Raw genomic sequence first — 24285 nt, forward strand, 5'->3', positions numbered from 1 at the left:
TTTAATTAGTTATTACAATAAATCAAAAGAATGTCTGGAGGTTGTAAAGATCTTACTAGACCCACTCCCATAATTTACATCTTAAAATAATAGGATTAGCCAGAAGGTTTTCAGGAAGGAGAAACTGTCCTCAAGCAGGATACATTGTTGTTATATAATCCCTGCTGCTGCTGCTAAGTCGCTTCAGTCCTGTCTGACTCTGTGCGACCCCATGGACGGCAGCCCACCAGGCTCCCCCGTCCCTGGGATTCTCCAGGCAAGAACACTGGAGTGGGTCGCCATTTCCTTCTCCAATGCATGAAAGTGCAAAGTGAAAGTGAAGTCGCTCAGTCGTGTCCAATCCTCAGCGACCCCATGGACTGCAGCCTTCCAGGCTCCTCCGTCCATGGGATTTTCCAGGCAAGAGTACTGGAGTGGGGTGCCATTGCCTTAGTACAGAGTTTAAGCTGAATTGTTTGTTGTGTAATCATCAGTTTGAGGTTTAAAGAAAAAAATGTTTTATGTGACTAAGGCATGTAGAGGCGAAAAAATATTTTGTCCTTTCCTCCTCCTTGAGAACTCCAGACCCCTATCTCCTCCTCGGGGACCCCCCGACTTTTAATCAATCTGCCTAGGAATTGACTCTCTCATTACTTTAACCAGAATTGCCACGTATATAAGGAATCTAAAAAAATGGTATAGATGAACCTGTCTGCAGGGCAGAAATAGAGATGCAAATGTAGAGAGGAGACATGTGGACAGGTTGGGCAGCAGAGGAAGGGTGGGGTGAATTGACAGACTGGGATTAATTTATGTGCACTATGTGTAAAATGGATAGCTGGTGGGAACATACTCTGTGGTGCAGTGAGCTCAGCTCTGTGCTCTGTAGTGACCTAGAGAAGAGGGATGGGCAGGTGCAGGGACATTCAAGAGGGAGGGGATATATGTATACATATAGCTGATTTACTCTGTTGTAAAACATTGTAAAGCAACTATACCCCGATTTTAAAAAAAAGAATAAAATATAATTACCATAAGTATTGTATTATAAATATTTCATTTATGCATATGCCAGATATCCTTGAGGACCCATCATTAACCTGGCATTTTGCCAAGTTCCAGGGGTGCAAAAGTGCCCTCAAGGATTTTATAATCCAATGATGAAACACTGAGATATTGGCAAATAAATATAATAACTGATTAACCATATGATGGCCATCTATTGAGCAAAAAGGCATATAAAGGAGAATGGCAAAATCGACCTGAAGAGTATCAAGAAAAGGCATCAGAAGGACAGTGATGCCCTCCACGTTGTCAAGAAGAAGAGTGCAGTGAGTGAAGTACGAAACCATAGCCTAGGAGCCGTGGTGAGCACAGCTCAGGAGGTCTGCTGAGCATATGTGTTTCTCTGTCTTTTTTAACATTTTGAAAACCAGTTGAGAGCTAGATATATAAAACACACACACCACGCACACCTTCTAACGATTCTTTCCACTTCCTCCCCTTTGCTAACACCGACCCTTAGTTTACTCTTTCACATAGTAGTCAGCGATCACTGTTTATTAGAAAAATGTACAAATGACAGAACAGTTTTTCCAGCTGCTGCATAATGTAAAAATAAGAAACGAGCTTTCCTCTAAGTGAACAATAACTGCCAAATTCACTCCTTGCTGTATGTTTGTTAAGCTGCAATCGTAGCTAAGAACTCCTGCTAGCATCAGAATACCATATAAATCAGTGCTCAAAAGCAATATTATTGTACACCATCTTGCTCTTTGGCTTTTATTTTGGGGCTTCTGAAGTCTGTTTACAAATAGATCATTTATATTCACACACTTATTTTTTTATAGTTTTCATAATGAAAGCTAGGTCCCTACCATCGCTATATATGCACTCAGCTTTTATAAGCAAGACTATGGAGAAGATGAGTTGCTCTAAGCTGTAATGTAAATAGCTTAGCGCACTAAGAAGGCATTGCTTTCCCCCATGTACATGTTTTATTTGCATTTTAATACTCTAGTAAAACTCTGTTAGCCATCATTCTCTTACTTTAGTAATTTTCTCATCTTGGAGTTTTGTGGGGGATGGCAGAGTAGAAACACTTTTCTCTAGTATTATTAATATTTATAATAACTTTTGTGGAAAACTATCTACTACACAATATTGTTGCAAGAATAACAGAAAATAGGAGAAAAACAAAGGAGGAAGCATGGAAAATCCAGAATCCCACTCCTCTAATAAACCAACTGTTTTCATTTACAGTGGTTATTTTTAGACTTCAAATGCATCCGTTGGTAAAGAACAACTGTGGAATTAATTTTATGTGAGCATAACAACCAGCTTTATCTTTTCTACAACAAAACTGTCTTCTTGGGGATGACAGTGTAGACCTTGGATGGTTCCCAAAGTTTGTCTGCTGTGAATTTCCTCCCTTATACCCTTTGGGCTGCTCTCAGAGGCCTGGTCTATAGGACATATTGTGAATGATTGCATTAGCCAGCAGCCTTGCGTACCACAGCAGCATGTTGCTTTCGAGAGCAGCCAAGTAGAAACAAGATTTTTTAGAGATAAAGAGAGAAGGGTGACTATTTCAAAAGAGAGAGCTGATTATGAGAGAACATCCTGCAGTCTCACTACCTGGATTGATTCTAGAACCCACATGTTGTGAGGCTTAGGCAAGTTACTTAAAGTCATTGATCCTTGCTTCTTTCCATCCATAAAATATATACAATGATCATACTGATTTTATAAGGTTGAGGAGTTACAGGTGATTTAACATGTGTGATATAACGTATGTTAAGTGCTGCCATTGGTTAGTCGCTAAGTTGTGTCCGACTCTTTTGAGTCCCCATGGCCTGTTGCCCAAGAGGCTCCTCCATCCATGGGATTTCCCAGGCAAGGATACTGGAATGAGTAGCCACTTCCTTTTCCTGTGGATCTTCCTGACCCAGGGATCGAACCTATGCCTCCTGCATTGGCAGGCAGATTCTTTACCAATGAGCACACAAGGAGGTCCATGTAACATGCTAGACACATAATAAACACTTAGTAAATGTTAGCTCATTTTTTTTTCTGAAAATCTAAACTTATTTACCCTCTCCTGCCTACCACGACTTATGCTGACTTATAGGTGCAAAGGGCCACCAGCCTAGAATGGAATGTTACACAGACATTCAAAATAGGAAATTTGGGGGAGCTGGCTGAAGAATAGTTTCTCAGGTTTGATGAAATCCTTTCTTTATAGTAACAAGGAAGTAAGATGGCTTAGCAGAATAAGTGCTTGGGTTCAAGTTGCAGCCTTCCATCTCACAAGCCCTGTGGCTAAAATGTTTCCCTTTTCGGAACATTCAATACAATAATAAGTTATCTTAGATAATCTATCAGGTTCCTGGAAGCTCTACATGTTCATGTGGATCATGAAAGTGAAAATGTTAGTCGCTTGGTTGTGTCTGACTCTTCGTGACCCTATGAACTGTAAGCCCACTAGGCTCCATTGTCCATGGGATTCTCCAGGCAAGAATACTGGAGTGTATAGCCATTCCCTTCTCCAGGGGGATCTTTCCAACCCAGGGACTGAACCAAGGTCTCCTGAATTGAAGGCAGATTCTTAACCCATGCCAATAATTCCAGGAGTCAAACCAAATGACAGCCAATATAAATTCTGCTGTGTTTCTTTGGTCTTAGTATGCCATAGCCATTTACCAGGTAAGTAGGACAGTTAGAAGGTTTAAATGAATAATATTATTTTCTGGAATTCATTATTGTTCATACTAATTCATTCATTCATTCAGTAAGAATTAACTAAATGTCTTCTGTAAATCAAACTGTTTACTGGATTTTGGAAGTACACACTTAAGGTTAGGATTGGTGGCCATTAGAATATGGGGATCCCAATAGGAAACATACATATGTAAACAAATAGTTTCAGCATCAGTTCAGTTCAGCTCAGTTCAGTCGCTCAGTCATGTCCAACACTTTGCGACCCCATGAATCACAGCACGCCAAGCCTCCCTGTCCATCACCAACTCCCGGAGTTCATGCAGACTCACATCCATCAAGTCCGTGATGCCATCCAGCCATCTTATCCTCGATCATCCCCTCTTCTCCTCCCCCCAATCCCTCCCAGCATCAAAGGCTTTTGCAATGAGTCAACTCTTTGCATGAGGTGGCCAAAGTACTGGAGTTTCAGCTTTTGCATCATTCCTTCCAAAGAAATCCCAGGGTTGATCTCCTTCAGAATGGACTGGCTGGACACTCAAGAGTCTTCTCCAACAAAGGCATCAATTCTTCAAAAGCATCAATTCTTCAGTGCTCAGCCTTCTTCATAGTCCAACTCTCACATCCATACATGACTACTGGAAAAACCATAGCCTTGACTAGATGGACCTTAGTCAGCAAAGTAATGTCTCTGCTTTTGAATATACTATCTAGGTTGGTCATAACTTTTCTTCCAAGGAGTAAGCATCTTTTAATTTCATGGCTGCAATCACCATCTGCAGTGATTTTGGAGCCCCCCAAAATAAAGTCTGACACTGTTTCCACTGTTTCCCCTTCTATTTCCCATGGAGTGATGGGACCAGATGCCATGATCTTCGTTTTCTGAACGTTGAGCTTTAAGCCAACTTTTTCATTCTCCTCTTTCACTTTCATCAAGTGGCTTTTTAGTTCCTCTTCACTTTCTTCATAACGGTGGTGTCATCTGCATATCTGAGGTTATTGATATTTCTCCTGGCAATCTTGATTCCAGCCTGTGCTTCTTCCAGCCCAGCATTTCTCATGATGTACTCTGCATATAAGTTCAATAAGCAGGTTGACCATATACAGCCTTGACATACTCCTTTTCCTCTTTGGAACCAGTCTGTTGTTCCATGTCCAGTTCTAACTGTTGCTTCCTGACCTGCATGCAGATTTCTCAAGAGGCAGGTCAGGTGGTCTGGTATTCCCATCTCTTTCAGAATTTTCCACAGTTTATTGTGATCCACACAGTCCAAGGCTTTGGCATAGTCAATACAGGATAAATAGATGTTTTTCTGGAACTCTCTTGCTTTTTTGATGATCCAGAGGATGTTGGCAATTTTATCTGTAGTTTCAGCATGATATAATGAAAACTATGTGTAATGTATGCAGAGTCATGAAGACACAGAAGTAGAACTTGTTTTTAAAATATAAATTTACTTATTTTAATTGGAGGTTAATTACTTTGAAATATTATATTGATTTTGCCAAACGAATTGCCAGTCCAGGTTTGATGCATGATACTGGATGCTTGGAGAAGTAGAACTTTTGAATGGAATGGTGAAAAGAATGGGCTTTGAAATCATGTAGAATTTTCATTCACGCATTTAAAAATTTTGTGACTGGGCAGTTTACTCTCTAAGTCCCAGTTTGTTGTCTGAAATAACATGATGATGATGCATGTTTTAAAATGCTATTATGAATAAATATCTAACTTCTGTGTCTATTCATAGCCCAGTGGTCATCAGGATCCTACTAAGTATTCTTTGTCTTCATTTACTACCTTCTTAGAAAAAAGGGGCATTTGATCTGAGCCTCAGATAAAAGCGTAGGAGTTCGCTTGATAAACACAGTCAAATATGTGTATGGAAAGGGTGGGATGTACATTAAATAATAGATTTGCAGACTTATTTTTCACCCTTAAGATTGGTTGAATCTTACTAGAGGAGAAGATCCATAGTTAGAATATGGTAAATGAATTTAAAGAGAATTTGTTCTCAGGCAAGAGTTTTGCTTGCCATGCTGTCTTATTGGTAAGCATTGCAAGATGATTAGTATTCCTCTTAAACATATGTTTCTAGGATTATCTTGGTGTCACTGTGGTCATGGAAGTTGCTCCTGGCTATTTCAGTATTGTAGGAAGAAAATAAATATAGAAATAATATGAGTAAAGGATAAAACAGTAATATCATCAGAAGGATTGGATTTGTGGTGTGAGGATAGAGATTGAATTCAGTAGCCTACTGTAGGATTTTAGAAGCTTGGAGTTATACTGTTAATATAACAAAACCTGACAAATCCAGGCCTTTATTTGCATTTCAAAATAGTGTTTTGGAATTAGAGAAAGGAAATAATATGTTTAAAAGTAGAAGACTTGGTTTAGTGACTAAGACACAAAGAATCAAGTTAGCATTTTCAGTGATAACCTGTTGCTTAATCATTTACAAATGTATTTTTACATTTCAAAATTAAGCATTATAAGTGTGAAAATTACATTTTAATGAAAATTCTCTCTCTTCCTATTTAGTCCACAGCCTTAATTGTTATTCTCCTCTTGGACTAATAATGTTTGATATTTATATTGGTTATACCTTTGCTATTGATTGTCATCATAATTTAATATGATGATTTTGTACCCTAAATCAAGTATATAAACTCTTGATAGTATCTCTTAATATTATTTTCCTTTCCTGCTTTCTAACAGTCATTATTTGACAGTTCTATTTTTCATGATCAAAATTCTTAATATTTAATTCTATTGCCATGCTCAAATCTTTGTGACTTTGTACATACTTTGAATTTAAAAGTTGAAAACCTGTCAAGTATTTACATTAGCATGACTGTATATTAATACATACTGTTCAGTGTTGTAATTAATACATACTGTTCAGATAAGTGAAAGGAAAGGGAGAAAAGGAAAGATAAACCCATCTGAATGCAGAGTTCCAAAAACAGGAAGGAGAGATAAGAAAGCCTTACTCAGAAACCAATGGAAAGAAATAGAGGAAAACAAGAGACTGGGAAAGACTAGAGATCTTGTCAAAAAAATCAGAGACACCAAGGGAGCATCTCATGCAAATGTGGGCACAATAAAGGACAGAAATGGTACGGACCTAATAGAAGGAGAAGATATTAAGAAGAGGTGGCAAGAATACACAGAATTATATAGAAAAAAATTTAATAATCCAGATAACCACAAAGGTGTGATCACTCACCTAGAGCTAGACATCCTGGAATGTGAAGTCAAGTGGGCCATAGGAAGTATAACTACGAACAAAGCTAGTGGTGGTGATAGAATTTCAGTTGATCTATTTCAGGTCCTAAAAGATGATACTATGAAAGTGCTGCACTCAATATGCCAACAAATTTGGAAACTCAGCAGTGGCCACAGGAATGGAATAGGTCAGTTTTCATTCCAATTATCAATTGTACTCATCTCACACACTTGCAAGTTCAGTTCAGTTCAGTCCTCAGTCGTGTCTGACTCTTTGCAACCCCATGAACTGCAGCACACCAGGTCTCCTTGTCCATCACCAACTCCCGGAATTCACCCAAACTCATGTGCATCGAGTCAGTGATGCCATCTAGCCATCTCATCTTCTGTCGTCCCCTTCTCCTCCTGCCCCCAATCCCTCCCAGCATCAGAGTCTTTTCCAAAGAGTCAGCTCTTCGCATGAGGTGGCCAAAGTATTGGAGTTCCAGCCTCAGCATCAGTCCTTCCAATGAACACCCAGGACTGATATTTAGGATGAACTGGTTGGATCTCCTTGCAGTCCAAGGGACTCTCAAGAGTCTTCTCCAACACCACAGTTCAAAAGCATCAGTTCTTCAGCGCTCAGCCTTCTTCACAGTCCAACTCTCACATCCATACATGACTACTGGAAAAACCATAGCCTTGACTAGATGGACCTTTGTTGGCAAAGTAATGTCTCTGCTTTTTAATATGCTATCTAGGTTGGTCATAACTTTCCTTCCAAGGAGTAAGCATCTTTTAATTTCATGGCTGCAATTACCATCTGCACTGATTTTGGAGCTCCCAAAAATAAAGTCTGACACTGTTTCCACTGTTTCCCCATCTATTTCCCATGAAGCGATGGGACTGGATGCCATGAAATTAGTTTTCTGAATGTTGAGCTTTAAGCCAACTTTTTCACTCTCCTCTTTCACTTTCATCAAGAGACTTTTTACTTTCTCTTCAGTGTCGGCCATAAGGGAGGTATCATCTGCATATCTGAGGTTATTGATATTTCTCCTGGCAATCTTGATTCTGGCTTGTGCTTCTTCCAGCCTAGCATTTCTTATGATGTACTATGTATAGAAGTTAAATAAGCAGGGTGACAATATACAGCCTTGACATACTCCTTTTCCTATTTGGAACCAGTCTGTTGTTCCATATCTATTTCTAACTGTTGCTTCCTGGCCTGCATACTTCTTTCTCAAGAGGCAGGTCAGGTGGTTTGGTATTCCATCTCTTGAAGAATTTTCCACAGTTTATTGTGATCCACACAGTCAGAGGCTTTGGCATAGTCAATAAAGGATAAATAGATGTTTTTCTGGAACTCTCTTGCTTTTTCTATGATCCAGCAAATGTTGGCAATTTGATCTCTTGTTACTCTGCCTTTTCTAAAACCAGCTTGAACATCTGGAATTTCACAGTTCATGTATTGCTGAAGCCTGGCTTGGAGAATTTTAAGCATTACTTTACTAGCATGTGAGATGAGTACAATTGTGCGGTAGTTTGAGCATTATTTGGCATTGCCTTTCTTTGGGATTGGAATGAAAACTGACCTTTTCCAGTCCTGTGACCACTGCTGAGTTTTCCACATTTGCTGGCATATTGAGTGCAGCATTTTCACAGCATCACATTTCAGGATTTGAAATAACTCAACTGGAATTCCATCACCTCCACTAAGTTTGTTTGTAGTGATGCTTTCTAAGGCCCACTTGACTTCACATTCCAAGATGTCTGGCTCTAGGTGAATGATCACACCATGATGATTATCTTGGTCATGAAGATCTTTTTTATACAGTTCTTCTGTGTATTCTTGCCACCTCTTCTTAATATCTTCTGCTTCTGTTAGGTCCATACCATTGCTGTCCTTTCTTGGGCCCATTTTTGCTGAAATGTTCCCTTGGTATCTCTAATTTTCTTGAAGAGATCTCTAGTCTTCCCCATTCTGCTGTTTTTCTCTATTTCTTTGCACTGATCTCTGAGGAAGGCTTTCTTATCTCTCCTTGCTATTCTTTGGAACTCTGCATTCAGATGCTTATATCTTTCCTTTTTTCCCTTTGCTTTTCGCTTCTCTTCTTTTCACAGCTATTTGTAAGGCCTCCTCAAACAGCCATTTTGCTTTTTTGCATTTCTTTCCCATAGGGATGGTCTTGATCCCTGTCTCCTGTACAATGTCATGAACCCCGGTCCATAGTTCATCAGGCACTGTATCTATCAGATCTAGGCCCTTAAATCTATTTCTCACTTCCACTGTTTAATCATAAGGGATTTGATTTAGGTCATACCTGAATGGTCCAGAAGTTTTCCCTACATTCTTTAATTTAAGTCTGAACTTGGCAATAAGGAGTTCATGATCTGAGCCACAGTCAGCTCCCGGTCTTGTTTTTGCTGACTGGGTAGGGCTTCTCCATCTTTGGCTGCAAAGAATATAATCAATCAGCTTTCGTTGTTGACCATCTGGTGATGTCCATGTATAGAGTCTTCTCTTGTGTTGTTGGAAAAGGGTGTTTGATATGACCAGTGCGTTCTCTTGGCAAAACTCTATTAGTCTTTGCCCTGCTTCATTCTGCATTCCAAGGCCAAATTTGCCTGTTACTCCAGGTGTTTCCTGACCTCCTACTTTTGCATCTCAGTCCTATAATGAAAAGGAAATCTTTTTTGGGTGTTAGTTCTACAAGGTCTTGTAGGTCTTCATAGAACCGTTCAACTTCAGCTTTTTCAGCGTTACTGGTTGGGGCATAGATGTGGATGATCGTGATATTGAATGATTTGTTTTGGAAACAAACAGAGATCATTCTGTTGTTTTTGAGATTGCATCCAAGTACTATATTTTGGACACTCTTGTTGACTATGATGGCTACTCCATTTCTTCTGAGGGATTCCTGCCCACAGTAGTAGGCATAATGGTCATCTGAGTTAAATTCACCCATTCCAGTGCATTTTAGTTCGCTGATTCCTAGAATTTCAACATTTACTCTTGCCGTCTCCTGTCTGACCACTTCCAATTTGCCTTGATTCATGGATCTAACATTACAGGTTCCTATGCAATATTGCTCTTTACAGAATTGGGCCTTGCTTCTATCACCAGTCATATCCACAAGTGGGTATTGTTTTTGCTTTAGTTCCATCCCTTCATTATTTCTGGAGTATTTCTCCATTGATCTCCAGTAGCATATTGGGCACTTACCAACCTGGGGAGTTCCTCTTTCAGTATCCTATCACTTTGCCTTTTCATACTGTTCATGGGGTTCTCAAGGCAAGAATACTGAAATGGTTTGCCATTCCCTTCTCCAGTGGACCACATTCTGTTCAGACCTCTCCACCATGACCCACCCATCTTGGGTGGCCCCACATGGCATGGCTTAGTTTCATTGAGTTAGACAAGGCTGTGGTTCATGTGATCAGATTGGCTAGTATTTTATGATTATGGTTTCAGTGTGTCTGCCCTCTGATGCTCTCTCGCAACACCTACCATCTTACTTGGGTTTCTCTTACCTTGGATGTGGGGTATTCTTCATGGCTGTTCTAGCAAAGCGCAGCGGCTGCTCCTTACCTTGGATGAGGTCGCCCCTCCTGACCTTGAATGTGGAGTAGCTCCTCTTGGCCCTCCTGTGCCTGCGCAGCCACTGCTCCTTGGACGTGGGTTTGGTTCTTTCATCCACTGACCTCAGGCGTTTGGTAGCTCCTCTAGGCTGCCACCCCTGACCTCAGACACACTAGCAAAGGAATACTCAAAATTCTCCAAGTTGGGTTTCAACAGTATGTGAACCAAGACCTTCCAGATTTTCAAGCAGGATTTAGAAAAGAAAAAGTAACCAGATAACAATTGCCAACATCTATCCACTGGATCACAGAAAAACAAGAGAGTTCCAGAATAGAATCTACTTTTGTTTTACTGACTTTGCAAAAGCCTTTGATTGTGTGGATCTCAACAAACTGTAGACAATTCTTAAAGAGATGGGAATATCAGACCACCTAACCTGCCTCCTGAGAAAGCTGTTTGTAGGTCAAAAAGCAACAGTTAGAACCAGACATGGAAATTGGGACTGGTTCCAAATTTGGAAAGGAGTATGTCAAGACTGTATATTGATACCCTGCTTATTTAACTTACACGCAGAGTATATCATGCAAAATGATATACTGGGCTGGATGAAGCACAAACTGGAATTAAGATTGCTGGGAAAAATATTAATAACCTCAGATATGCAGATGACACCACCCTTATGGCAGAAAGTGAAGAGGAACTAAAGAGCCTCTTGATGAAAGTGAAAGAGGACAGTGAAAAAGCTGGCTTAAAACTCAACATTAAAAAAAACAAAGGTCATGGCATTCGGTCCCATCGCTTCATGGCAAATAGATGGGGAAACAAAGGAAACAGTGACAGACAATTTTGGGGGGCTCCAAAATCACTGCAGATGTTGACCGCATGCATGAAATTAAGACACTTGCTCCTTGGAAGAAAAGCTATGGCAAACCTAGACAGCATATTAAAAAACAGTGGCATTACTTTGCTGGAAAATGTCTGTCTAGTCAAAGCTATGGTTTTTCCAGTAGTCATGTATGGATCTGAGAGTTGGACCATAAAGATAGAGGAATGCTGAAGAACTGATGCTTTTGAGCTGTGGTGATGGAGAAGACTCTTGAGAGTCCTTTGGGCTGCAAGGAGATCCAACCAGTCCATCCTAAAGGAGATCAGTCCTGAGTGTTCACTGGAAGGACTGATGCTGAAGCTGACACTCCAATACTTTGGCCACCTGATGCGAAGAACTGACTCACTAGAAAAGACTCTGATGCTGGGAAAGATTGAAGGCAGGAGGAGAAGGGGATGACAGATGATGAGATGGTTGGATGGCATCACCAACTTGATGGCCATGAATCTGAGCAAGCTCTGAGAGTTGGTGACGGACAAGGAAACCTGGCGTGCTGCAGTCCGTGGGGTCGCAAAGAGTTGAACACAGCTGAGTGACCAAACTGACTGTTCAGTGTTGGACCAAAAGTGAATTTTCTTGTGTCTGAATCCATTGTCAAAACATCTCAGGCCATTTAGTGGAGAATGTTCCTGGTATCACATTCACATTAAATATTTTTTTCTTATAGTTGATCATTTTCCTAAAATCTACCAATAATTTAAGTCGCTTCACATTTAGGCCATTATATTCATGCATAGTAATTGTATTTTTTCAGAGTTTCTAGTTGCTTTTCTTTTTGTCTGGCCTCAGTTTTTTAATCCTTTCTCTTAGAGCTCATTGTTAAGTTCTACTCAGTCAAGTGACTTCCTCCCTCTTTCCTCCCTAACCTCTGTGCTCTGTTTTTTCTGTTAGAAACCTGTGTACTCCTGTTCCAGTCTGGACTAGGGCTTTTCACAATTGCTACCCAGGCTTAATCTCAGAACTTCCCTTCACTGATCTGCTAGGCTCAGTGTGCTTGTTTTCCTACTCCATGTTTTATTGACTCATACGTGTTTCATTTTTGTTAATAAAGTGTATCCTGCAGTGACTTTTCAGGTAAGAATATGTGCACCATAAGCTTTCTGAGAACTCCATGGACAGTGGAACCTGTCCAGCTACCATCTTTGCAGTCACAAAGTGTCGAACACTACTAAGCGACTAACACACACACACACACAAGCTTTCTGAATTAATCTTATGCTTAAAAGTACCTTGATTTCTTATCAGACTTTATTGACACACTTACTATGTTTCAAATACTAGTTGAAAATTATTTTTACCAAAAAATATTAATGGTATTAGCCACCATTGTTTTCTGACATCAGGTCACTGATTAGAAGCTAGTAAATGTCTATTCTTTCTTTCAGTGTCAGTTTATTTCCTTTCTCTGGGAGTGTTGAGTAGCTGGGTGTTGAAATTAACAACGGTGCTATTAAGTTTGGTTTTTTTCCTATTATTTTTATTAGTCATGCACAGGATATTTAGGGGTCCCATCCATCTGATAACATGTCTTTTTTCAGCCACAAGAAAATAGTTGTCCTTTACTGGTTTAATAATTTTTCCTTTAATTTTATTATTACTTCTTTCAAGGAATCCTATTGGTAAAATTCTGGATCTTTTGATTTGAGCCTCACTATCTCATTCCTTTCTTATTATTTTGTTTTTATTTTTATTGCTATTCTTAAATATTCTGAGCTATATCCTTGACTTTATATTTTAGATTTTCTGTTGATAGTTTTTAAATGCTTGTAATCATATCTTTAATCTCTAAGAGTGATTTCTTGTACTTTTTTTTTTTATCCTCCTTCACAGGAATCCCTACTTTATGAGTAAAATGTCTTCATGAATCCCCCTGGCTATATTAATTACAATGTTCTTTTTAAATTTTATTTATTTTTTAATTGAAGGATAATTGCTTTATGGAATTTTGTTGTTTTCTGTCCAACCGCAACATGAATCGGCCATATGTATACATATATCCCCTCCCTTTTGAACCTCCCTCCCTTAAGTTTTATTATTTTTTTGAATTCTCTCTCTCTCTTTTTTTCTTTATGAAAGTATATATTTCTGTTTTAGATTTTTAGGTCATTTTCTAGGGTACTTAATCTTCTCAACATAGCAATTTGTGGTACTCTCTTCACATTCAATTTTGAGTTTCCACTGCTATTAAATTGTTAAGGCCATTTTCCAGCTACATTGGTCTCTTAAGACTCAGTTTCTTTATGACTTCCAAAGACACACTTTTAAAAGGAGCAGTTCATTGTTCAGGGAAACAGTAGGTTAGTCAACTAGAAAATCTGAAAGAAAAATTTGTAGTCAAAATTATTCCTGTTTTTCCAGCTTTAGGACTTGGTCTTTTTAAAGAGTACTTCCAGAGTCCAAATACTTGAAATGTTCTGTAGGCTTATAGCTCTTCTAACTGACCTAGAGAAGCTGTACTAGATGGGATATAACAGGTTGAAAATATTAAATAGGAAAATGACAGCAGTAATTTTTATATCAAGTGCATCTACCCTGGCATAAGGAAGCAAATGAAGTCAATAGTCTCATTATTAAAAATCACATTGGAATAAACTGCGACAGCAGAGTGGCTGTCTTTTGCATCCATAATATCTTAGGAATATTACTATTATTGCCCTCACTCTTTTATGTTATGATTATTAATTGAATTATTTATCTTTCCTTCTCATATTAATATATTTGGTCCTCTGCATTGTGTTCATTTCTGAATAAGTAGTGTTTGTCATACTTCAGAGTAAGCAGCAGATGTTTGTTGACTAAATGAATGAATAAATAAGCCAATGAATGAGTAAAGTTTCTTGTTTCCCATGTAATTGTTACTTTACCTTGGCAAGGCATTTAACTTGTCTATCAGCTTCCTCATTGTGATATAAGAATAATGCATATATACTTTTATTTCTTTCCTGAGGTTTCATAAAAACCCAAGTACTTTAAGATATACTAGTGCATTATAATGGAGAAGGAAACAGCAACCCTCTCCAGTATTCTTGCCTGGAGAATCCCAGGGAAGGAGGAGCCTGTTGGGTGCTGTCTATGGGGTCGCATAGTGTCGGACACGACTGACGTGACTTAGCAGCAGCAACAGAAGTGCATTATAAAAATCATCTATGCTACATATACATGACTTTTATTATTACCATTATCATAATCTTATCATCACCTTCATTATCATCATCATCAACATCATTTACATCTTTCTAAATCAAGCAAGGACCTTTTTCTATGTAGCCAAATCTACCTATTTGATAATGCTTTCCAAGTTTACCTGTCTTTATTTTATACCTTTAATTACTTATTATTCAGAAAATGCTTGCTAGATTTTATAAAGAAAATATAAAGTTGGGGAATAATATAATTGCCTAATATATTCAAAAACTTTCCAGATGACTAACGTAAATGCTATTTTTACAAATAGTAGAGATAATAAACACAAAAAGTATAGATAATATATATAATTTTTATGCTTTTCAAAGTATCTTCACAGGAATTTATACATTTAATTATTACTATTGAATGATGATATAGTTATTGCAATTTGAGTGATGAGAAAGCTGAAAGCCAAAAGGTTAAGTAATTTGTCTGAGGTCAGAGTTAATCACAGAAGTGATAACAGAGCTCATGTACAATCCCCTAATTTAGTATTATTTTATTATATGATATCAACATATACATCCAAATTTTAATTTGATCACTGCATTTGCAACAATAAAATTTAATGTTTTTCTTTAATAATGGAAGAGGCAGAGTGCAGAGAAAATCAAATGCACTTGGCTTCTTTCATCTTATCCACCAGCTGTTCTTAGTTCTAATTTATAAAACTGTGTTAACTGGACCCCTGAATAATGAGGCTTTAATGACAGAACAGAATTGCTAATTCTTTTTCCTTAGCCAATTTTTCCTTGGCCAATGAACTAATTATTGAAGAGAACTTTATTATAGTTTTCCCAGTTCACTTTTAGACAATCAAGGAATCAGGAAGGAACATGATAGTGTCTAGGGGCAATTATTGCACCTCTTTTGCTTTCAGTTTAAAAGACACTCTACAAAAAGACAAAGTGGTGGGAAATGGGTGTTACTTTCTACAGATAGAGTACTATCTGACTAATATGGCCAAAGACCAAAGTCATTTATGGGGAACCATTGTCTCCAGCAAGATCATTAAAGAAAATAAATGCTTTTAAACCAGATGGAAATGTTAGACAGTTGGACCTAAATTAGGGAATCCATTGGCCACCTGTGAATCTGAAGCTATATACATAAGCCTGACCTGATTAACTGTTTTGGGAATTGCCTTTGCAGTGAAATTTAGAGCACACAAGGAGAAAGATGGCTTTCTGAAGATACTGAGAGCTTGGCTCTAAGGGTGGAAATCTGAGATTTGTATTGGACCACCCAACTCAACCACCTCTCTCCCCTATTTAAGGAATAATAATTACCTTTGTTGAAAGATGTTTATGTTCTAGGAACCATTGAATGTTTTGCATATATTATATCAAATCTTGCCGACAATCGTATAAGGTGATATGAGGAAGCTCTAAGTCAGAGGAAACTTTGAGTAAAAATAATGATGTTGATATTTGAAATAGTTTTTATGTAGCGACCGTGATTTTTTAATCCTCCAAACAACCTATTGCTGCAGGTGCTATTCTTTTTGTTCCCAATTTACAGATACGGAAACTGAATCCAAAGATACTAAGTAACTAGCTAGCCCAAGGCTATATTTGCCCAGGAGCCAGAATTTGAACCCAGTAATCTAGTTATAGAGACTGTATCATTGATCACAGTGCTAAACTGACAAGAACTAAGGGGTATGGATTAATTCACCACATAGTATTGGGTTGGCAAAAAAGTTCATTTGGGTTTTTCTGTGCATCTTGTGGAAACATCTTTATTGAAGTTATCTCTGACTCCTTTTTGCCTATTTCTTTCAAGGTGATTTACCCTAGAATATCAGTCTTGAGGAAGAAAATAGTTCTTCACAGAGCAAGAATGAAAGGGCAGAAATAATTATGCTTAAGAGGGGCCTGTAAATAAGCACTGCTTTGTCTTATAAATATCTTTTTATCTACTTTAAAATATTTCAAAGCAAACTCGTTAAAAATCTCTATGTGTTTCACATGGAAGTAGTTTTGTTTGTTTCGAGGTGGAAAATGTACTGGAAAACTATCTTCTAAGAGATGTGGTAAAATGAGAGTGAGCACAGGCCTTGTGGCTGAGGACTCACAGATTGTGCAAGGTCTGACTTAAACTTCCATTTTCTTATATCTGAAGTGAAAATAACAACATGATCACTCCATGGTTGATGGAAACAGTAGATATAAAAAGTGTCAGGTGTACAACTTCAATGTCTGGAAAACAGTAGATACAATGAATGGTGGTCATAGTTATTAATTCAAGTATTGCCTTATTAAGCACCTACTATGTGTTAGTCAGGGCTTTCCAAGTGCTCAGTGATAAAGAATCTGCCTGCCAATGCAGGAAACACAGGTTTGGTCCTTGGATTGGGAAGATCCCCTGAAGAAGGAAAGGGAAATCCATTTCAGTATTCTTGCTTGGGAAATCCCATGGATGGAGGAGCCTGGTGAGCTGCAGTCCATGGGGTTACAAAAGGGTGAGACACAACTTAGTGACTAAACAACAATAATGTGTTGATGATTATGCTAGATGCTGAACCATAGGATAGTAAATAGACAATCTCTGCATTCTAGAAGCTTATGATGTTGTGGGGGTGAGGAATACTAACAAAGAGGCAATCCCTACAGTGTCAAAAAGGCTTTGAGGTGATAAAAACAAAGTGCTATAGGAATATATATTAGTAGAAGGGTCACTGAACCTGGAATTAGAAAATCAGAGAGGACTTACTGGGGAAAATACCTTTAAGAGACCAAGCATAAGTAGAATTCTAGCAGTCAAAAGGTGAAAGTAAGAGTAGAGGATAATTCTTAGTAGAAGAATCAGTATATCTAAAGTCCTGGAGGTAAGGACAAACACTCATATTCAGAAAACCAGAAAAAGAAAAAAAAATCATGGTGGGGATTGAAGGTGATAGAGTAGTGGGGAGGCAAACTCTATGAACTGAAAAGAATGAATCAATGTTTACAATGGTATATCATCAGCCAATACTTAAATCATAACACATAGCAGATGCTAAGCAATTGTTACGTATAGGGAGTTATTTTTGTCTTGCTATTTTTCTGAGATAATCAGTGCTTTTTTACCAAGATATTCTTTGGGAAGAAAAGTGTGTGTCACATAGAAGCACTTCTGAGTTTTCCCTACAAACTCATATTTCATATGAAAATCTCCCAAGTGGTATACATGTCACAGAATCTTTAAAGTTAGAATTATAACATGGGATTAGTATTTACTTCCAACAAATTGAATGGCTTCTCTAAACTAGAGCGTTCTAGTTTTCCCATGGGGGTGTCAATTTCATTTCCTTTAATTAAGAGTGTCTGTGAAAAGAGTCCAAGATCCTGTCTGGATGAGCCAAGGGGAGCTATGCGATCAGAGAATGGAGCACAGAAACACACACATGAACTCTTTCCAAAGCAACTGTTTGAAGTGGTCCAGAAGCATCCACAAGCTGCAACTTTGATCAAAGAAAGATAAAGGATAATCCCCACATCAAACTGAATTCTCCATGGGTATCTGTGGCAATTTGACTGAAAATTGTATACTATCAAATCCCCATGGAGTATGTTTGAGGTTTGAAAAGACATAAATAATCGAGGATGATGGAAATTTGTGAAGTCCAAAGATATTTATTGACAGGACTTATTTTACTTTTCCCAAGCCAGGGAGATAAAAAGATTTTCTCTGTTTTTCTTTAAATACTTGGTCCATTCCAAAGAGAATAGCTGGATAATCTCCAGACAGGCAGAAATACTGACTTACCATAAATGCATAAACGTGGGACAACAATGTGGTCCCAACTCTTGGCTTTGTGAGTGGTTAAAATATCTGGACATCACTACCCATTTGAAAATTATGCCATGTGGTCTTTTGTATTAATTGACTCCCCATGTCCCATCTTCCCTGATCTACATCTGTTCTAAGAGAGTATATAAGGGACTAACTAAAACTTGTGCTGTATAAGACTATCAAATGGGAGTTTTTAAGCCCAGTCTATTGCCTGTGTTGGGCCATTCCTTTCAGGCCTGAGTTTACAGAGGCAGATTTGACCATGTACAGTGGAAGTGTCAGTTGTATGCATAGACACATTACCCAGCAATGAAACAAAGGTGCCAAACAGAGAAGCGAGGACAGTCCAACTTTGGGGACCCTCAGCAGAGTAAATGGAGTGACTAATAACCAGAAATAAGCCTTGATCAGGGCGCACTCTGATATGGCTGTGCTTGGGAGGCAGTCAGACAAACCAGAGGTTGGAATTCAGCTTTGCCACTCAACAAGCTATTACAGCCTTAGGCAAGCTGGTTACTTAGTCTAAGCTGTGGTCACTTCACCTTTGAAACTGGGAGAATGGTACCTAATTTCAGACTTATTTGAGAATTCAATAGGATGACATGTAAAATACTTAGCATGGTCGTTTTCATCACATGGTAACTACTATAGTTTATTATTATTGTTGTTACATTGTTATTAATAAAAATATTAGTGGGGGAGACCATAATTATCACCATCACTTGATGTCTCTTCCTATTCACTTAGTTTATTTAATTTGCTTTAAAATTACCTAACTGCTTGACTTATGATGTAAACAGTCCCAGTTTACTGTTGCATGTGTGCTAAGTTGCTTCAGTTACGTCTGACTCTTTCCAGTCCTGGGGACCTTGGCCTGCTAGGCTCCTCTGTCCATGGGATTCTCCAGGCAGGAATACTGGAGTGGGTTGCCATGCCCTCCTCCAGGGGATCTTCCTGACCCAGAGATTGAACCCTGAGTTTCCTGCATCTCCTGCATTAGCTGGCCAGTTCTTTACCACTATTGGCAACTGGGGAGCCCAGTTTATAGGTAGGAAGCATATATTAGATATAGTTTTAGATATATATATATAGATATAGATGTGTGTATATATTATATAAGGATATAATGATCAAATAGAATAAATCAATAAATTAGAATACAATTGAATATAGATATGTAAATAAGACAGGATATCATAAACAGTGGAGCAATTAACTTTCTCTAGTGAGAGAATAAGAGTTCCAAGGTGTAACAATCACAAACTCAGGTCTGTATCTATGGCCTTTTAATTGTATGTTAGATATAGTTTAAAATAATCTTCTTTTTTCTCTTCTGTCATTTCAAATACAGTCAACCAATTGTGAAAATTCTTATATGTAGTTGTTATTAATTTAAAAGAGACCTTTCAAAGAAGACATACAGATGGCTAACAAACACATGAAAAGATGCTCAACATCACTCATTATTAGAGAAATGCAAATCAAAACCACAATGAGGTACCACTTCACACCAGTCAGAATGGCTGCGATCCAAAAATCTACAAGCAATAAATGCTGGAGAGGGTGTGGAGAAAAGGGAACCCTCCTACACTGTTGGTGGGAATGCAAACTAGTACAGCCACTATGGAAAACAGTGTGGAGATTCCTTAAAAAATTGCAAATAGAACTACCTTATGACCCAGCAATCCCACTGCTGGGCATACACACCGAGGAAACCAGAATTGAAAGAGACACATGTACCCCAATGTTCATCGCAGCACTGTTTATGATAGCCAGGACATGGAAACAACCTAGATGTCCATCAGCAGATGAATGGATAAGAAAGCTGTGGTACATATACACAATGGAGTATTACTCAGCCGTAAAAAAGAATTCATTTGAATCAGTTCTGATGAGATGGATGAAACTGGAGCCAATTATACAGAGTGAAGTAAGCCAGAAAGAAAAACACCAATACAGTATACTAACACATATATATGGAATTTAGGAAGATGGCTATGACGACCCTGTATGCAAGACAGGAAAAAAGACACAGATGTGTATAACGGACTTTTGGACTCAGAGGGAGAGGGAGAGGGTGGGATGATTTGGGAGAATGGCATTCTAACATGTATACTATCATGTAAGAATTAAATCGCCAGTCTATGTCTGACGCAGGATACAGCATGCTTGGGGCTGGTGCATGGGGATGACCCAGAGAGATGTTATGGGGAGGGAGGTGGGAGGGGGGTTCATGTTTGGGAACGCATGTAAGAATTAAAGATTTTAAAATTAAAAAATAAAAATAAAAAATAAAAGAGACCTTTTCCTGATGGCATAAAGGAGAGAAAAAAGAAATGAAAAAAATTAGATTGTTTTGCTCTTGGACTTTTTTCTTTTTGACAGTCCTCATTATAGATTTTAAAGACAGTGGATTTGGGAAGACTGGTCATTTATTTTTCTCTTTTCTTGCACTAGATCTAAATTTACCTTATTAACTTAATTTATTCATTACACCAAGTTCCATATACTCATTACTTGGAGGTTTTAAAAAGGAATATAATAATGTGGACAAAGGATTATCTAACAGTAGCATTCTACAGCAAAGCGATCAAGTTAAATACTTAGGGAACTGAAAAAGTCTAATGGCCTGGCTGCTACATTAAAAATGTATGGTTTACTTCTCATCTGATGAGGACATTTCCCTAAATTATAATGTTAATTTAACCCTGTAATATGGTTATCCCACGCTATAAATATATGAGCAGTTTGACTGATTTGGTTGATTTCTTTGTCTTAATTTTGTTTGTGAGGTTGCATACATTTCACTGTATCCTCTTAAGATGGAATGATGAGAACAATAAGGCAGAAAAGGCCAAGTTTCATAAGACATCTTGGAAACTAGTTTCCTGTAAGTGATACCAATAAACTTAAATGCCTGTGGGGTGTTTGCAAGGTCTTTAATGAAAAGATCATTATACTTGGTAACTAGAAAGACTGAGCATCGCTTCTTGTATACAGTTATCTTAACTAAATCATATTAGCAGGTACTGAATGCCTGCTGCTGCTGCTGTTGCTAAGTTGCTTCAGTCGTGTCCGACTCTGTGAGACCCCATGGACTGTAGCCCACCAGGCTCCTCTGTCTCTGGGATTCTCCAGGCAAGAACACTGGAGTGGGTTGCCATTTCCTTCTCCAATGCAACATGCTAAGTTGCTTCAGTTGTGTCCGACTCTGCGCGACCCTGTGAACAGCAGCCCACCAGGCTCCTCTGTCCACAGGATTCTCTAGGCAAGAAGACTAGAGTGGGTTGCCGTTCCCTTCTCCAACTGAATGCCTAAATTATAATAATACATTTTTGGAGAACCATGAAGAATATAAATGAATAAGGGAATAGATTTCTTTTCTTGAAGACATTTTAGGTTTCAGTCAAAAGGAATATCTTCCCTCTAGCCACTGTTAAAAAACAGTCTGCAATCTGGTTTAGAATTTTATGTTTAAGGTCATACTCATTTCTGAAACACTATTATAGAGTGCTTCCCAGGTGACCCAGTTGGTAAAGAATCTGCCTGCCAATGCAGGACATGCAGGTTCAATTCCTAGGTTGGGAAGATGCCCTGGAGTAGGAAATGGCAACCCACTGCAGCGTTCTTGCCTGGGAAGTTCCATGGACACAGAAACCTGGTAGGCTACTGTCCATGGGTCCCCAAAGAGTCAAACACCACTGAGCAATTGAACACATACACATCGTAGAGTGAAGTAGATGAGGATGATTTCAGAGAGGAGGACTTTAGAGACAGAATAGGATGTAAGCAGGCATGTATACAAGAAAAGGGCCCTCAGACAGTGACACAGTATGGACAGAAGCAGAGTTAAGAAATAACATGCTAAATACTATTATTTTAAGGGGACTTCATGAGATAGCATATGTTTTATTTTAGGAAATGTAGAATAAGATTTGACTCATTATTAGCTGCTTTAAACTACCACTGGAAACTTTGTCCGGAGATGATCATTCATATCATTAATTAGTAAGATTTATAGTTCCTTGTGATTAGAGTCTATGGAGATATCCTTATTTCTGTCCTCCCATGACCCTGAATAATATGGTTACATAATGGGCTTTTGACAAAAATTCATTCATCAGACTAGAAATGATCATTCTTATTTACATGTTGCTTACAAAGCAACAGTGTAAAATTTTATTAAGCTAAACAGTTCATGTATATTTTTTCAGACAAATGAACTATTTAGCTTAATATAGGAATAGAAATCTTTCGTAGGTTTTGACTGTTGGTGGTTTTATGTTTTACTGAAAGCATTTAACTGTATTTCAGCAAGGTAAACATAAAAGAAGGTTAAAAGGAACAGTCTTTTAGATAGCTAGGTAGCTAGTGTTTGACAGCATAAATTGAATCTGTCCCTTATCTTATAAAGGCAGAATACACTGAGAATGAATGAAGAAAATTGGACTTCTAAAATGATAAAATATTCAATAACTCTACTGGAACAAAATCTTGTTTTTCATAACTTGATTTCTAATCAAATTTATGTTCTGTGAAAAAAATAATACTGTAGAGAAAACACTTCAGTCTCCTACTTCATTTTAAAACATGACAAAAACAATGGCACTAGAACAATTGGAAGCACTAATTGGGTTTCTGCACCGTGCCTACTTTTGTTTAAGTGCTTTGCATGTTTCCTTGCATATCTTTACAGTGCCTTGGTTTCACAGGCAGTGATAGTGAGTCTGACAAAGATCAACAAGTGCCCAAGGTTCTCAGCAAGTACAAAACAGCTCTACTTGAAATCCAAGGTCTCTTTGATCTGAAAGCTTGTGTGTATTCCCTATGTCAGTATTTCCCAAACTGTCGTTATTTATCAGGCTTCCCTAGTGGCTTAGACAATAAAGAGTCTGCCTGCAATGCAAGAGACTCGAGTTCAATCCCTCAGTTGGGGAGATCTCCTGGAGGAGGGCATGGCAATCTACTCCAGTATTCTTGCCTGGAGAATTCCATGGAGAGGTGAGCCTGGTGGGCTACAGTCCATGGGGTCACAAAGAGTCAGATAAGATTGATTGACTAACACAGCAGACTAACTTTTAAAATATCTGAATACTATCTGGACTCTTTTTTTTTTTTGTGATACAATACATGTGACATAGAATTTACCGTTTTAACCTTTCTAAAGTATTCAATTCAGTGACATAAATCTATCACATCATTATGCAACCATCACCATCTATCTCTAGGACTTTTTCATCATCCCAGACTGAAACTTGATACCTGTTAAGCACTAACTACCCACTGCTTCCTACCCTTCATCCCTGGAGAACACTATTTTAATTTCTGTCTCTATGAATTCAACTGACTTAGGTAACTCATATATGCAGGATCACATAATATGATTTGTATTCTGTGACTGGCTTATTTCACTTAGCACAATGCTTTCAAGACTTATCCATGTGGTAACATGTATTAAAATTTCATTCTTTTTTCCCTCTACCTTTGTTAAGGCATATTTCTGTTGAACTGTTTATACATATTTGTTGTTTTTCAGTCTTTCAGTTGTGTCCAAGTCTATGACCCTATGGACTGCAGCACACTGGGTTTCCCCTGTCCTTCACCATCTTCTGAAATTTGCTCAAGCTCATGTCCATAGAGCTGATGATGCCATCCAACCATCTCATCCTCTGTCATCCCCGTCTTCTCCTGCCTTCTGTTGTTCCTGGCATCATGGTCTTTTCTAATGAGTCAACTCTTCTGATCAGGTGGCCAAAGTATTGGAGCTTCAGCTTTAGCATCAGTCTTTTCAATGAATACTCAGGATTGAGTTCCTTTAGGATTGACTGGTTTGATCTCCTAACAGTTCAAGGGACTCTCAAGAGTCTTCTCCACCACCATAGTTCAAAAGCATAAATTCTTCAACATTCAGCCTCCTTTATGGTCCAAATCTCACATCCATACATG

This window comes from Ovis canadensis, chromosome 21, assembly GCF_042477335.2.
Source record: "Ovis canadensis isolate MfBH-ARS-UI-01 breed Bighorn chromosome 21, ARS-UI_OviCan_v2, whole genome shotgun sequence".
Classification (NCBI taxonomy): domain Eukaryota; kingdom Metazoa; phylum Chordata; class Mammalia; order Artiodactyla; family Bovidae; genus Ovis; species Ovis canadensis.